The 15,514-nt window shown below is 43.3% G+C and overlaps 1 protein-coding gene across 2 annotated transcripts in view; it reads left to right on the forward strand.

The window, feature by feature from the left end:
* Positions 1 to 5,118: 5,118 nt before the first annotated feature.
* Positions 5,119 to 15,514, forward strand: part of LOC146810416 (uncharacterized) — a 40,549-nt gene continuing 30,153 nt past the window's right edge. For both annotated transcript variants that reach the window (XR_014966586.1, XM_085617420.1), the window contains exons 1-2: positions 5,119 to 5,525; positions 11,052 to 11,461. The gene's annotated coding sequence lies outside the window, so the exon portion shown is untranslated. The remainder of the gene's footprint in view (positions 5,526 to 11,051; positions 11,462 to 15,514) is intronic.

Consider the following 15,514-nt stretch of genomic DNA (forward strand, 5'->3'; position numbering starts at 1 on the left):
ACGTTTGAGATGGTTGCTTTGCGTCCATCACTCTACAGCTGCAGGGCAGTAATCAAGCGTGAGTTGTGAGGATCTTTGGCTAGAGTTACAGGGTAGGATCTCACCTTTGGAAGAGGTACGTTTGAGATGGTTGCTTTGCGTCCATCACTCTACAGCTGCAGGGCAGTAATCAAGCGTGAGTTGTGAGGATCTTTGGCTAGAGTTACAGGGTAGGATCTCACCTTTGGAAGAGGTACGTTTGAGATGGTTGCTTTGCGTCCATCACTCTACAGCTGCAGGGCAGTAATCAAGCGTGAGTTGTGAGGAGCTTTGGCTAGAGTTACAGGGTAGGATCTCACCTTTGGAAGAGTTACGTTTGAAATGGTTGCTTTGCGTCCATCACTCTACAGCTGCAGGGCAGTAATCAAGCGGGAGTTGTGAGGATCTTTGGCTAGAGGTACAGGGTAGGATCTCACCTTTGGAAGAGTTACGTTTGAGATGGTTGCTTTGCGTCCATCACTCTACAGCTGCAAGGCAGTAATCAAGCGGGAGTTGTGAGGATCTTTGGCTAGAGGTACAGGGTAGGATCTCACCTTTGGAAGAGGTACGTTTGAGATGGTTGCTTTGCGTCCATCACTCTACAGCTGCAAGGCAGTAATCAAGCGTGAGTTGTGAGGATCTTTGGCTAGAGTTACAGGGTAGGATCCCACCTTTGGAAGAGGTACGTTTGAGATGGTTGCTTTGCGTCCATCACTCTACAGCTTCAGGGCAGTAATCAAGTGTGAGTTGTGAGGATATTTGGCTAGAGTTACAGGGTAGGATCTCAACTTTGGAAGAGGTACGTTTGAGATGGTTGCTTTGCGTCCATCACTCTACAGCTGCAGGGCAGTAATCAAGCGGGAGTTGTGAGGATCTTTGGCTAGAGGTACAGGGTAGGATCTCACCTTTGGAAGAGTTACGTTTGAGATGGTTGCTTTGCGTCCATCACTCTACAGCTGCAAGGCAGTAATCAAGCGGGAGTTGTGAGGATCTTTGGCTAGAGGTACAGGGTAGGATCTCACCTTTGGAAGAGGTACGTTTGAGATGGTTGCTTTGCGTCCATCACTCTACAGGTGCAAGGCAGTAATCAAGCGGAGGTTGTGAGGAACTTTGGCTAGAGGTACAGGGTAGGATCTCACCTTTGGAAGAGGTACGTTTGAGATGGTTGCTTTGCGTCCATCACTCTACAGCTGCAAGGCAGTAATCAAGCGGGAGTTGTGAGGATCTTTGGCTAGAGGTACAGGGTAGGATCTCACCTTTGGAAGAGGTACGTTTGAGATGGTTGCTTTGCGTCCATCACTCTACAGCTGCAAGGCAGTAATCAAGCGTGAGTTGTGAGGATCTTTGGCTAGAGTTACAGGGTAGGATCTCACCTTTGGAAGAGGTACGTTTGAGATGGTTGCTTTGCGTCCATCACTCTACAGCTGCAGGGCAGTAATCAAGCGTGAGTTGTGAGGATCTTTGGCTAGAGTTACAGGGTAGGATCTCACCTTTGGAAGAGGTACGTTTGAGATGGTTGCTTTGCGTCCATCACTCTACAGCTGCAGGGCAGTAATCAAGCGTGAGTTGTGAGGATCTTTGGCTAGAGTTACAGGGTAGGATCTCACCTTTGGAAGAGGTACGTTTGAGATGGTTGCTTTGCGTCCATCACTCTACAGCTGCAGGGCAGTAATCAAGCGTGAGTTGTGAGGATCTTTGGCTAGAGTTACAGGGTAGGATCTCACCTTTGGAAGAGTTACGTTTGAAATGGTTGCTTTGCGTCCATCACTCTACAGCTGCAGGGCAGTAATCAAGCGGGAGTTGTGAGGATCTTTGGCTAGAGGTACAGGGTAGGATCTCACCTTTGGAAGAGTTACGTTTGAGATGGTTGCTTTGCGTCCATCACTCTACAGCTGCAAGGCAGTAATCAAGCGGGAGTTGTGAGGATCTTTGGCTAGAGGTACAGGGTAGGATCTCACCTTTGGAAGAGGTACGTTTGAGATGGTTGCTTTGCGTCCATCACTCTACAGCTGCAAGGCAGTAATCAAGCGTGAGTTGTGAGGATCTTTGGCTAGAGTTACAGGGTAGGATCCCACCTTTGGAAGAGGTACGTTTGAGATGGTTGCTTTGCGTCCATCACTCTACAGCTTCAGGGCAGTAATCAAGTGTGAGTTGTGAGGATATTTGGCTAGAGTTACAGGGTAGGATCTCACCTTTGGAAGAGGTACGTTTGAGATGGTTGCTTTGCGTCCATCACTCTACAGCTGCAGGGCAGTAATCAAGCGGGAGTTGTGAGGATCTTTGGCTAGAGGTACAGGGTAGGATCTCACCTTTGGAAGAGTTACGTTTGAGATGGTTGCTTTGCGTCCATCACTCTACAGCTGCAAGGCAGTAATCAAGCGGGAGTTGTGAGGATCTTTGGCTAGAGGTACAGGGTAGGATCTCACCTTTGGAAGAGGTACGTTTGAGATGGTTGCTTTGCGTCCATCACTCTACAGGTGCAAGGCAGTAATCAAGCGGAGGTTGTGAGGAACTTTGGCTAGAGGTACAGGGTAGGATCTCACCTTTGGAAGAGGTACGTTTGAGATGGTTGCTTTGCGTCCATCACTCTACAGCTGCAGGGCAGTAATCAAGCGAGAGTTGTGAGGATCTTTGGCTAGAGGTACAGGGTAGGCTCTCACCTTTGGAAGAGGTACGTTTGAGATGGTTGCTTTGCGTCCATCACTCTACAGCTGCAAGGCAGTAATCAAGCGGGAGTTGTGAGGATCTTTGGCTAGAGGTACAGGGTAGGATCTCACCTTTGGAAGAGTTACGTTTGAGATGGTTGCTTTGCGTCCATCACTCTACAGCTGCAAGGCAGTAATCAAGCGGGAGTTGTGAGGATCTTTGGCTAGAGGTACAGGGTAGGATCTCACCTTTGGAAGAGTTACGTTTGAAATGGTTGCTTTGCGTCCATCACTCTACAGCTGCAGGGCAGTAATCAAGCGTGAGTTGTGAGGATCTTTGGCTAGAGTTACAGGGTAGGATCTCACCTTTGGAAGAGGTACGTTTGAGATGGTTGCTTTGCGTCCATCACTCTACAGCTGCAGGGCAGTAATCAAGCGTGAGTTGTGAGGATCTTTGGCTAGAGTTACAGGGTAGGATCTCACCTTTGGAAGAGGTACGTTTGAGATGGTTGCTTTGCGTCCATCACTCTACAGCTGCAGGGCAGTAATCAAGCGTGAGTTGTGAGGAGCTTTGGCTAGAGTTACAGGGTAGGATCTCACCTTTGGAAGAGTTACGTTTGAAATGGTTGCTTTGCGTCCATCACTCTACAGCTGCAGGGCAGTAATCAAGCGGGAGTTGTGAGGATCTTTGGCTAGAGGTACAGGGTAGGATCTCACCTTTGGAAGAGTTACGTTTGAGATGGTTGCTTTGCGTCCATCACTCTACAGCTGCAAGGCAGTAATCAAGCGGGAGTTGTGAGGATCTTTGGCTAGAGGTACAGGGTAGGATCTCACCTTTGGAAGAGGTACGTTTGAGATGGTTGCTTTGCGTCCATCACTCTACAGCTGCAAGGCAGTAATCAAGCGTGAGTTGTGAGGATCTTTGGCTAGAGTTACAGGGTAGGATCCCACCTTTGGAAGAGGTACGTTTGAGATGGTTGCTTTGCGTCCATCACTCTACAGCTTCAGGGCAGTAATCAAGTGTGAGTTGTGAGGATATTTGGCTAGAGTTACAGGGTAGGATCTCACCTTTGGAAGAGGTACGTTTGAGATGGTTGCTTTGCGTCCATCACTCTACAGCTGCAGGGCAGTAATCAAGCGGGAGTTGTGAGGATCTTTGGCTAGAGGTACAGGGTAGGATCTCACCTTTGGAAGAGTTACGTTTGAGATGGTTGCTTTGCGTCCATCACTCTACAGCTGCAAGGCAGTAATCAAGCGGGAGTTGTGAGGATCTTTGGCTAGAGGTACAGGGTAGGATCTCACCTTTGGAAGAGGTACGTTTGAGATGGTTGCTTTGCGTCCATCACTCTACAGGTGCAAGGCAGTAATCAAGCGGAGGTTGTGAGGAACTTTGGCTAGAGGTACAGGGTAGGATCTCACCTTTGGAAGACGTACGTTTGAGATGGTTGCTTTGCGTCCATCACTCTACAGCTGCAAGGCAGTAATCAAGCGGGAGTTGTGAGGATCTTTGGCTAGAGGTACAGGGTAGGATCTCACCTTTGGAAGAGGTACGTTTGAGATGGTTGCTTTGCGTCCATCACTCTACAGCTGCAAGGCAGTAATCAAGCGTGAGTTGTGAGGATCTTTGGCTAGAGTTACAGGGTAGGATCTCACCTTTGGAAGAGGTACGTTTGAGATGGTTGCTTTGCGTCCATCACTCTACAGCTGCAGGGCAGTAATCAAGCGTGAGTTGTGAGGATCTTTGGCTAGAGTTACAGGGTAGGATCTCACCTTTGGAAGAGGTACGTTTGAGATGGTTGCTTTGCGTCCATCACTCTACAGCTGCAGGGCAGTAATCAAGCGTGAGTTGTGAGGATCTTTGGCTAGAGTTACAGGGTAGGATCTCACCTTTGGAAGAGGTACGTTTGTGTTGACCTTCACTCACCTGAAAGGCAGGACGTTCAACTTGAGAGATGTGTAGATTGTTCTCGACTTCCCCCAAGAACTTCCTTTGGGCGCAACTGGATTTTATAAACACAGCTTACCCAAATTAAATCCTTAAGGGAAGGGGGAATAGGGACAAAATAATAAACAGAAAAAACACTGCCAGTCGCAGCTTGCTTCTATTTTCCTGTCTGCCTTTCTTCAGGAAATATCTCTAATTTTTAAAACAAACAACAGAAAAAGATATTAGCATTAATAATTAAGGATCAACAACAATTGTGTAAAATGTCTGATCACAAAATGTGTACCTTTGATTTTCTCAGGCTTTTTAGTTGTCACCTGAATAACATTAAATATCGTGGTTCTGCAATGATAAATAAAACAGATGCTTAATTGTCTTGTGAAGCTTCCTTTCTAAAGCAATGCTGAATTACGATTTTTTCCAGTAACTTTCACTTACAAATAAACTGTCCGGAGATGCCCAAAAGAACTCTGTTTCTGATAAAGTCTAAATGTCTGTTCTTTACAGTTCCTAGAACCTTGAATGAGGAGATCGCGATGCAACAAAGAAGATGCCAAATAAGATAAGCAGTCTTTTAAAAGTTGTAACGTCTTTGCTTAGTGATTTATCACATTTTCCTGCGAACTTGGCCAAGTATTTAGTTGAATGTGCTGACAGAAGTTATTCCATACGAAAGTGCAAGATGTATGCCAGAAACTTACTTTTTGTTGTTTATGTAGCCAGCCGGTTACTCACTGTTTCTGCATGCCTTTTGTTTCCTCTCTGCAGCGTGGGAAGCCTTTGTTCGTAGCTCCGGAAGAAAGCTTGTGCTGTTTCCTGGACTACGAGGGAAGGATTAAAGGACCGGACCGGAACCTTCAAGTCACTCGGGAGCTGATCTGAATCGTGGAGGAGGGAGCCTGGATCTCTGCCCTCAGGTAAGTTGAAGACGCAACGAGCGTAAGCGCTTGTGGAAGCATGTCTGGGGCTTAAATAGGATTTCTGAAGGGTGGGGTTGGCACAAGGAGGAACCGGTGTTACACGTGCTTGCAAATATCCGATTTCACCTGCCCAAGAACGTGACCTGCAACTGCCGGTTTGGAGCATGTCTTAAAAAACGTGCATAATAAGAAAAGAGCGAGCGGAATCAAATATCATGACAATGAACCTAAATATGAACACGTGTTGCTTACAGAATGTCATCACGAGTACTTAGCTTTAATAAACAAGCATTGGCTAATACATTGGGAAAAAATAATGTAAAACCAAGACACATTCAACATTGTACCAAAACCATCTTGCTTTGTTAAGATTCTTCTAAATGAGTTTGAGCATGATTCTGAGCCTGATTGTTACAACAGACTGTAACAGTCGCTCCCCTCAAAGACCGCCCCACCGGACGAGGCTTGAGGGGGAAACGTAAGTAAAATTGTCTCAATAATCGTGGCGCATGAACGAATGATGCTGGTTCCCATGAATTTTCAGTAGCATCAAACCCTTTCCATGCTATCAAATAGTACAGTTTACCTTGCATTCTTTTTGCATCTAAAATTTTTTGTACTTCATATTCCAAATGTCCATCGACATGAATGGGAGGGGGTGGAGGTTCTGGTCTAGTTTGTGAATCATAGGGTTTCAATAAAGATACATGGAAAGCAGGATGTACAGGATATTCTTGAGGTAAGTCCAATCTAACTGTTACTGGATTGATTAACTTATTTACAACAAATGGTCCTATGTATTTTGGTAGCAATTTTCTTGATCCTGTTAATTTTAAGTTTTTTGTTGAAAGCCATACCTTATCTCCTACTTGATATTGTGGAGTATCTACTCTATGTTTATCTGCTTGCCTTTTCATGGATACTTTGTACTTGTTTAAATGTTTCATAGCCTTCTCTTGTATGTTTAATAGTGTAGAAAGCCGCTCCGTGACTCCTGGAGTTAAAGAGGGGATCACTGATACGGGTAACGCTTGTGGATGGTACCCTTGTAAAAAATAAAATGGAGTACACTTTGTTGCGGAATGTACGTTATTATTATAAACAAATTCTGCAACAGGTAATACCTTATCCCAGTCAGTGGTAAATTCTGCCATCAAGCAACGTAAAGTTTGCAATAAGGTTTGATTTACCCTTTCTGTCTGGCCATCCGTTTCTGGGTGAAAGGCTGTTGAAAGAGCTATTTCCATTTTTAGGCTTTTTCCTAAATTTGTCCAGAATTTAGAGGTAAATTGACTCCCTCTGTCCGAAAGGATCTTGGTTGGTAAACCATGTAACCTCACAATTTCTTTAATAAAAACATCCGTCAGTTCTGCAGCGGTAGGGAGTTTCACCAAGGGAATGAAGTGTGCCATTTTTGACAAATAATCTACCACCACTAAAATAGTTGTATAAGTGTTAGCCTTAGGTAAATTGACTATGAAGTCCAAACTGATTGTATGCCAGGGACTCGGAGGAGTTGGCAATGGTTGCAATAACCCCATAGGCGCTTTGTGTACAGTTTTATTTCTTGCACAAATTGGACAGGACTTGACATATGCTTTAATGTCTGCAATCATTGAAGACCACCAGAAATGCTTTTTACAATTTTCCAAGGTTTTTTGTGAACCTGGATGACCTGCTAAAATTGAATCATGATGCCATGTCAAAATCTTTTCTTGTAAACATTTAGTTGGTACATATAACAAGGAGTTATGATACAATAAACCATCTTGTATAGTATTATGGGGATTTTTTAACCACTCTTGAATCTTCAGTTTCAAATGTTCCTCTCTAACTTGTTTTAAAAAATCTTGTTGTAGAATTGGTGCCACTATTCTTTGTGGAGGAATTATGGGGGGACCTGTTTCTTTCTTCAAATCTGCGGTGTACCCATATCTAGATAAGACATCTGACTGAATTTGTTGTGCTCCTGGTCGATAAGTTATAACAAAATCAAAGGCACTGAAAAAGTTTAACCAACGCATCTGTCTGGGAGTCAATGCTCTTACTGAACTAAAAAACTGCAAATTCTTGTGATCACTAAATATAGTGACGGGAAATTTCGTGCCCATTAAATGATGTCTCCATTCTGTAAAGGCTAATTTTATTGCCAAGAGCTCCCTCTCGGCCACGGTATAGTTTTGCTCAGCTGGCAACAGTTTTTTAGAATAAAAAGCTACGGGATGTAGTTGTCCATCTTGAATATCTCTTTGAGAGAGCACAGCCCCCACCGCCACCTGAGAAGCATCTGCCTCTACAAAGAATGGAAGATCTGGATCTGGGTGTTTTAACAAAGGTGCCGAGGTGAATTTTTCTTTGAGTGACTCAAATGCCTGAGCTGTTTGTTCTGACCATATGAACCTCTGTCCCTTGTGCAGCAATTTGGTTAAGGGTACAACAGTTTCAGCAAAACGAGGAATAAAACGCCGATAAAAATTGGCAAAACCCAAAACCTTTTGTACTTCTTTAACTGTTGTGGGTTCTGGCCAATCTCTAATGGCATTTACCTTTTTTACATCCATCATTATTCCTGTTGGAGATAAACAATACCCAAGGAAATCAACTGTGTTTGTATTAAAGATACATTTTTCAAGCTTGGCGAATAAATGATTTGTTAGCAATTTCTGTAATACTGCCCTAACTTGATGTACATGTTCTTCCTTAGTTTTTGAATAGATAAGTATATCATCAATATATACAATTACACATACATCAAGAAATTCATGCAACACCTCATTGATGAAAAATTGAAATGCTGCAGGCGCATTGCATAAACCAAATGGCATCACAGTGTATTCAAATAATCCAAATTTAGTTTTAAAAGCTGTTTTCCACTCATCATTTTCTTTTACTCTAACAAGATGGTATGCACCTCTCAAATCAAGTTTTGTGTAAATAGTGGAATGACGTAATTGGTCTAAAAGAACAGGTATCAGAGGCAACGGGTATTTATTTTTAATTGTGGCCTTGTTCAATCCGCGATAGTCAATGCAAGCGCGGAGACTTCCATCTGGTTTAGGAATGAAAAATAGGGGCGAGGATACTGGAGAGGTGGAATGTCTTATAAATCCTGACGCCAGTAAATCATCAAGGTACGTCCTTAAATACTTTGTTTCTTCTTCCGTGAGAGCATACACTCTAGTGTTAGGCAAAGTGGCTCCGGGTATTAGATCAATACGACAGTCGTATGACCTGTGTGGTGGCAAAGAGCCAGCCTTTACAGGGTCGAACACATCTTTGAATTCTTGATACTCAACTGGTAGACTAGCAACCTGTGTTTGTGTAGTTGCACAGTGTAAAATTGTCATAGATTCATTGAGAGCTTCTTGGTAACAAGATTCTCGACAAAACGTGGAATCTAAAGTTACCGTTCGTAAGGTCCAATTAATTCTAGGGTTATGTAGAGTTAACCATGGTACTCCTAAAATTAACCCGAATGTAGGTGTATCGATTAAATCAAAGCCTATCTTCTCAGTATGACCATTCTGACATACCATAACCAGTGGAGTAGTTTTCTTGGTTATCATTCCTGAAGATAAAGCTGACCCATCTACTGCACAAACTGACTCAGGTTGAGTCTTCCACTCAGTGGGTATCTGTAACTCTTCTGCCATCTTAATGTCCATGAAATTCCCAGTGGCTCCGCAATCTAATAAGACTGGAACGGAGTGTCGCACATGAGCACTAATGATGAGAACTACCTGTATTACAAAATGTCGAGGTATTCTTGGTACCAAATTAGTGGAAATATTGGAGGTCAACAAAGATTCTCCACTCGTACAAGAGACCCCCCTCCTTGACGAGTTTCTTAGTTTTCCTGCTCTGTAGGGTTCGTGGCTACAGAATTAACTTTCTTTGCCCCTTTTGGTTTTGTAGGGCACTCTTTTGCATAATGCCCAGATTTGGCACAATATAAACAGAGGTTTAATTTTCTCCTTCTATCCTTTTCCTCTGCTGATAAAGGCCCTTTAATGGTCCCAATCTGCATAGGTTCAGACTCTGACAATTTAGTATCAATTTCTTTCCTATCACTTTTTGATACAGAAAACTTTGGTTCAAATCGTGTTTTATCACCCTTTCTTTCTCCTAATCGATGGTCTAATTTTACTACTAAGTCCACAAAGTCTGAATATTCCTCTGGAAGATCCACAATATGAGCCAAAGCATCTTTCAGCTCATCACGCAAACCTCTATAAAACAAGGATGTGCGTTTTTCCTCTGGCCACTGGGTTTCTGTCAGAAGTCTATTAAACATGGTTACATACGTTAACAAATCTTGTTTACCTTGTTTTAGATTTAGTAACTCATTGTCACTGGCTTGTACATACGTGTGTTTTGCAAACAATTTGGTCATGGTATTTTTAAACAGAGGCCAATTGTGTAGAATGGGATCGTCTCGATCAATATAGGGTATGGACCAGTTTGCTGCCGTGCCTCCCAAATAGGAAAGCACAAAAGCCACCTTAGTTGCATCATTGGGAAACAATTGTGGTTTACATATAAAATGTAATTGGCATTGGCTAAGAAACACATTAAACTTACTAGAATCGCCAAAAAAGCGTTCTGGGGCTGCCAAAGGAACAACATTAGGAACAGCTACCGTTACTTGTACTGGCGCAGGATTAGAATCTGAACTCATGACTACCTTAGAGGCTTTAGACTTAGTACCAAAACCCGAAGAATCCGTATGTTGGGACAAAACAGGATTTCCCCACAAGGAATCTCTAGGTTTGTAACGAAGGACTTCCTGCCTTAAGACTGTATTCTCGTGCTTTAATGTATTAATTTCCAATTGCATTTTTTGTAACATCTCCGATATGGATTGATTTCTTAAAACATCATCTGCAAGTGCGTGCGCCATTTCTTGGCCATCAATTCTCTCCGTATCAGAATCCATATCTCTCAAGGAGAACCTTATTGTTGTGAAGGCTTACGCTTCTGTTGACCTTCACTCACCTGAAAGGCAGGACGTTCAACTTGAGAGATGTGTAGATTGTTCTCGACTTCCCCCAAGAACTTCCTTTGGGCGCAACTGGATTTTATAAACACAGCTTACCCAAATTAAATCCTTAAGGGAAGGGGGAATAGGGACAAAATAATAAACAGAAAAAACACTGCCAGTCGCAGCTTGCTTCTATTTTCCTGTCTGCCTTTCTTCAGGAAATATCTCTAATTTTTAAAACAAACAACAGAAAAAGATATTAGCATTAATAATTAAGGATCAACAACAATTGTGTAAAATGTCTGATCACAAAATGTGTACCTTTGATTTTCTCAGGCTTTTTAGTTGTCACCTGAATAACATTAAATATCGTGGTTCTCCAATGATAAATAAAACAGATGCTTAATTGTCTTGTGAAGCTTCCTTTCTAAAGCAATGCTGAATTACGATTTTTTCCAGTAACTTTCACTTACAAATAAACTGTCCGGAGATGCCCAAAAGAACTCTGTTTCTGATAAAGTCTAAATGTCTGTTCTTTACAGTTCCTAGAACCTTGAATGAGGAGATCGCGATGCAACAAAGAAGATGCCAAATAAGATAAGCAGTCTTTTAAAAGTTGTAACGTCTTTGCTTAGTGATTTATCACATTTTCCTGCGAACTTGGCCAAGTATTTAGTTGAATGTGCTGACAGAAGTTATTCCATACGAAAGTGCAAGATGTATGCCAGAAACTTACTTTTTGTTGTTTATGTAGCCAGCCGGTTACTCACTGTTTCTGCATGCCTTTTGTTTCCTCTCTGCAGCGTGGGAAGCCTTTGTTCGTAGCTCCGGAAGAAAGCTTGTGCTGTTTCCTGGACTACGAGGGAAGGATTAAAGGACCGGACCGGAACCTTCAAGTCACTCGGGAGCTGATCTGAATCGTGGAGGAGGGAGCCTGGATCTCTGCCCTCAGGTAAGTTGAAGACGCAACGAGCGTAAGCGCTTGTGGAAGCATGTCTGGGGCTTAAATAGGATTTCTGAAGGGTGGGGTTGGCACAAGGAGGAACCGGTGTTACACGTGCTTGCAAATATCCGATTTCACCTGCCCAAGAACGTGACCTGCAACTGCCGGTTTGGAGCATGTCTTAAAAAACGTGCATAATAAGAAAAGAGCGAGCGGAATCAAATATCATGACAATGAACCTAAATATGAACACGTGTTGCTTACAGAATGTCATCACGAGTACTTAGCTTTAATAAACAAGCATTGGCTAATACATTGGGAAAAAATAATGTAAAACCAAGACACATTCAACATTGTACCAAAACCATCTTGCTTTGTTAAGATTCTTCTAAATGAGTTTGAGCATGATTCTGAGCCTGATTGTTACAACAGACTGTAACAGTTTGAGATGGTTGCTTTGCGTCCATCACTCTACAGCTGCAGGGCAGTAATCAAGCGTGAGTTGTGAGGATCTTTGGCTAGAGTTACAGGGTAGGATCTCACCTTTGGAAGAGTTACGTTTGAAATGGTTGCTTTGCGTCCATCACTCTACAGCTGCAGGGCAGTAATCAAGCGGGAGTTGTGAGGATCTTTGGCTAGAGGTACAGGGTAGGATCTCACCTTTGGAAGAGTTACGTTTGAGATGGTTGCTTTGCGTCCATCACTCTACAGCTGCAAGGCAGTAATCAAGCGGGAGTTGTGAGGATCTTTGGCTAGAGGTACAGGGTAGGATCTCACCTTTGGAAGAGGTACGTTTGAGATGGTTGCTTTGCGTCCATCACTCTACAGCTGCAAGGCAGTAATCAAGCGTGAGTTGTGAGGATCTTTGGCTAGAGTTACAGGGTAGGATCCCACCTTTGGAAGAGGTACGTTTGAGATGGTTGCTTTGCGTCCATCACTCTACAGCTTCAGGGCAGTAATCAAGTGTGAGTTGTGAGGATATTTGGCTAGAGTTACAGGGTAGGATCTCACCTTTGGAAGAGGTACGTTTGAGATGGTTGCTTTGCGTCCATCACTCTACAGCTGCAGGGCAGTAATCAAGCGGGAGTTGTGAGGATCTTTGGCTAGAGGTACAGGGTAGGATCTCACCTTTGGAAGAGTTACGTTTGAGATGGTTGCTTTGCGTCCATCACTCTACAGCTGCAAGGCAGTAATCAAGCGGGAGTTGTGAGGATCTTTGGCTAGAGGTACAGGGTAGGATCTCACCTTTGGAAGAGGTACGTTTGAGATGGTTGCTTTGCGTCCATCACTCTACAGGTGCAAGGCAGTAATCAAGCGGAGGTTGTGAGGAACTTTGGCTAGAGGTACAGGGTAGGATCTCACCTTTGGAAGAGGTACGTTTGAGATGGTTGCTTTGCGTCCATCACTCTACAGCTGCAGGGCAGTAATCAAGCGAGAGTTGTGAGGATCTTTGGCTAGAGGTACAGGGTAGGCTCTCACCTTTGGAAGAGGTACGTTTGAGATGGTTGCTTTGCGTCCATCACTCTACAGCTGCAAGGCAGTAATCAAGCGGGAGTTGTGAGGATCTTTGGCTAGAGGTACAGGGTAGGATCTCACCTTTGGAAGAGTTACGTTTGAGATGGTTGCTTTGCGTCCATCACTCTACAGCTGCAAGGCAGTAATCAAGCGGGAGTTGTGAGGATCTTTGGCTAGAGGTACAGGGTAGGATCTCACCTTTGGAAGAGTTACGTTTGAGATGGTCGCTTTGCGTCCATCACTCTACAGCTGTAAGGCAGTAATCAAGCGGGAGTTGTGAGGATCTTTGGCTAGAGGTACAGGGTAGGATCTCACCTTTGGAAGAGGTACGTTTGAGATGGTTGCTTTGTGTCCATCACTCTACAGCTGCAGGGCAGTAATCAAGCGGGAGTTGTGAGGATCTTTGGCTAGAGTTACAGGGTAGGATCTCACCTTTGGAAGAGGTACGTTTGAGATGGTTGCTTTGCGTCCATCACTCTACAGCTGCAGGGCAGTAATCAAGCGGGAGTTGTGAGGATCTTTGGCTAGAGGTACAGGGTAGGATCTCACCTTTGGAAGAGTTACATTTGAAATGGTTGCTTTGCGTCAAGCACTCTACAGCTGCAGGGCAGTAATCAAGCGTGAGTTGTGAGGATCTTCTGGGTTTTTCAGTTTTAAGTGAGATGTACCTTGTCAGCATGACTGTAGAAACGTATATGGAAGGACTCGATGAGCTTCAGTAGCATGTTAAGGGAGCCACTAAGGAAGAGTGGTGAGATGATTACACCTTGAGTTTGCAGGAGTCTGTTACAAGGCGCTGACATAAGCGGAGCAGCGCGATGGTGCGCTACCTGCCATGCTGGTAACAGCTGATTCAGTCTGGGGCGCATCTTTGCACGCTAAGGCCCCCCAGCTTCAATTGAGTGTCTGGTGGTGGACTGTCCAACGCAGAGACAGGGATTACCCAGTTGCTCAAGGGGCTGTGCTAAACAACAATAATTAAAAAAATTTAAAACTGCCCCACGGGCTAAGTTCAATCATGCAAGTGTATTTTCTAATTCTCAACCAAAGTTTATATAATTTCTTATTTTAGCCATTCTTTTTGGAAAATCGTCTGGGGGCAGAATCCACATTAGTGATGATAATTGTATTATAACACTCCTTACACATTAATAATATGTAGGCACCCAAGACCATTCATGTCTGTAGCCGACATATAACATTTAAAAAAAAATATATATACTCAAGACCAAACAAAACACCAAATATGAGAGGCCTAAACAGTCTTCCTGATAGTACAGTCCCAAGTGGAACAAAGATTTGTTCAGAAATGGGCCTCTCGGTGGGCGAAGACGACGCTTCGGTCCTTATAACAATTGTCGAAGACCACCATCAAGACAAAGCATCGTTTGGGCTACAACATACAGGGCACGTTGCTGATAAGATTAAATAAAGAGAATCATAATCTATACATTCATATCTTATGTACAACATTCCCGAAACATTTCACAAGAATCAATACACATCAGTACACATTTCAACATTCCAGAGCCAGTAAGGTATATACCAGTCGGTACAATTGCTTAATTGAATCACAGATTTTCATAAAACCTTCCTGGAATGTCATTAATTGTGGAAAACATTGCCACAAATATCACCTGTGCCTCATTAACGTTTGTAACCACAACACCTATTAGGCTCATGTAATCAATAAGAATGTGTCAATTCGTTTTTTCATTCCACATCATCAAATTAACATATATATTCATGTAATGGCTGCTGTAAGGATATCAGCAACAATTCCAGTACATCAGGGGTACATGTGTCATCCTCACTGGGTATGAATCATTTTGCCTCATCAATCTGATTTATACCTCCTTGTGAAAACAACTGTATATAATTCATCATCGCTTGTCTCAGCTCACACCAGGCTTATTCACACAGTGACAATGAGTAGTTTAAGTCAGACATTCATCCTTGTTTCAGTTCCGTGACCAATACGCAATACTCCCTGCGTGTAGAAGTAGCAGAGCTGTGCTGATTGGGTAAGTTGGTGTTGGCAATGGAAGTAGCCATCATGTGAAAGCACAACAATCTTGTACTAATGAACGGATCAAAGCAACGGGCACTCATTGTCTTTCAGATGAAAACAGGAAGTGATGGCGATAGGAAAGGGCAATGTTTGTGGCCAAGCACCTACCAAATGAACACATTAAAAGAGCATTCACAGCAAATGCTCAGAGAGGATACTTACAGAGTGATGGATGCACAACAGAACGCAGCACAGGTACATCCACAGCTGGCATGTGATGGATGACTCAGTGAATGACAACCTCTATATAAAAGGGCTATTCTTTACCTCTTTGATACTGTGCTGGGAACATTCAAGGTGTTTGTGAATACTGCATACACAGCGGCTTGAAGACACCGGAAGAGAGAGGAACAGTGTCTATGAGAAGGAAAGAGAAAAAATAACCAAACACTCATAACTAGTTCGATTTACGTGCCACATATTTCTCTTCATGAGAGCAAAATAACTGTCTTTACCTCTTAGATCAGGCACTCACT

The sequence above is a fragment of the Triturus cristatus genome, chromosome 7, assembly GCF_964204655.1.
Source record: "Triturus cristatus chromosome 7, aTriCri1.1, whole genome shotgun sequence".
Lineage (NCBI taxonomy): Eukaryota > Metazoa > Chordata > Amphibia > Caudata > Salamandridae > Triturus > Triturus cristatus.